We start from the raw sequence: 2,144 nt of genomic DNA on the forward strand, positions 1-2,144 counted from the left end.
ATCAAATCAAAATCAAATAATGCGAAATGATGGTTAAAAAGTTTTAATATACATTGCAATTGTATATAGTTCCTGCTCCATTTAAAAAAAATAAAGTCACAGTGTTATTTGTTTCAGTTTTGTGAAGAAATTAAAAATTATACGGCACAATTTTTTTGTATCTACTGTATTTATTTGGGGCACAATGGAGCAGTGGGTAGCGCTGCTGCCTCACAGAAGACCCAGGTTCACTTCCCGGATCCTCCCTGCGTGGAGTTTGCATGTTCTCCCCGTGTTTGCGTCCTTTTCCTCTGGGGGCTCCGGTTTCCTCCCACAATTCAAACAAATGCAGGTTAGGTGCATTGGCAATCCTAAATTCTCCCCAGTGTGTGCTTTGTGTGTGTGTGTGTGTGTGCGCCCTGCGGTGGGCTGGTGCCCTGCCCGGAGTTTGTTTCCTGCCTTGCGCCCTGTGTTGGCTGGGATTGGCTCCAGCAGACCCCCGTGACCCTGTAGTTAGGATATAGTGGGTTGAATAATGGATGTATTTATTATTTTGGTTAATTTCATGTTGTTTGTCTTGATTTTCTCTATTGTTTCTGAATCATTAATATGAAAATTCTGATTGCAGACTAGAGAGTGAAAATTGTGAACTCATGCTGCTAATCGAACAACATACAAGCAAAATAAATTCTTTACAAAAGGAAAGGCATCATTCAAAATTAGTAAGTTTTGTTTTGATAAATATGTTCAGTCCATATGCATTAAGAGCAGATTTAATAATCTGGATTTTAATAAAGTTGGCTATCTGCTTAAAAATGTAAATAAAAATGAATTAGTCTTCATTTTCATTTTCTTATTTATACTCATGGGAGAAACCAGCTCTTTTATCCAAGTCTTCTTCAGCCCCACACTGCACATTCCTCTACATTCATTGTTTCTTTGCTTACTGCATTGCTTTTTTTTTTTTTTTTGCATTAATCGTCTTTCCACTTTCCTCATCACATTCCAGTGTCTTTTCCAGTTTGGCTTCATGCTTAATCTATGTCTACCATGCCTTACTCTAATACACAATTCAATATCTCTCACAGTTTTTATACACTTTTTCTTTCATTCCCAGAGGCAAATGTGGAAGTCAGAATGTGGAATACAGTAACTGTTTAAAATTATTTTTCCATGAGTGAAAGCAAACTGTAAGCAAACTCTTTGCATATAGTACATCCTCTGTTGGTGACAGGCACTTTGCATTTCTGCATTTTCATAGTTAATCACTTTAGTAAGTGTTTGTGTTTATTTCTCAAAGAGCATTGTGCAGTTCTGGCACAAATCACTGTTTATAGTGGTGTGCAAAAGTATTCAGTCCCCTTGAAAGTCATCATAATTTTCTGAATGACAAAAGATTTCTACACATATTTATTCATTCAGCATTTTTAATGTGAACTTTTATGCTGTAACAATACATTTCCAAAGTCAAAACAAACCACTTTCTGTAGATATTTAACAAGAATTCTGAATAGGGTCAAGATCAGGTCTTTGACTTGACCATTCCAAAATATTCATCTTTCTGTTTTTGAGCCATTCTGTCAATTTGGCCTTATGCTTAATATCATTGTAATGTTTAAAAATGAATATTCTCCCAAGCAGACTGGAACAGGTTCTCCTGCAGTACTGTGCAGACATGGAAGTGAGAATTCCACTGCACTCTGTACATGTGACAATACTACTACAGAGTAGAGGAAGAGAAAATTGAGCACCTTGTACTCTTTGTAGCCAGTAGTTTAGATAGATAGATAGATAGATAGATAGATAGATAGATAGATAGATAGATAGATAGATAGATAGATACTTTATTAATCCCAAGGGGAAATTCTATATTATTTATTATTAAATTTATTCTATATTAGCTTTTATTGTGCATCAGAAGAGCAATCACAACAAATGACCTGTCAGCAGCAGATGAGCACACTTTATTCTCCAAACGCCCTGGGTGAGATTGTCATAGGGGACTGTAACCATCTACGTAAAGATGTCACTGCGGCAGTGGTGGCTGAGCAAGCTATGACCAATGTCACATGACTAGTGGCAATCTGTAATGCTGCCCATTTGTCAGATGGCATTGCTGGAGAAGGGAAGTGGGAAATAGCAGAAGAAGCACACAGATGATTTGT

The sequence above is a fragment of the Polypterus senegalus genome, chromosome 5 (assembly GCF_016835505.1).
Source record: "Polypterus senegalus isolate Bchr_013 chromosome 5, ASM1683550v1, whole genome shotgun sequence".
NCBI lineage: Eukaryota > Metazoa > Chordata > Cladistia > Polypteriformes > Polypteridae > Polypterus > Polypterus senegalus.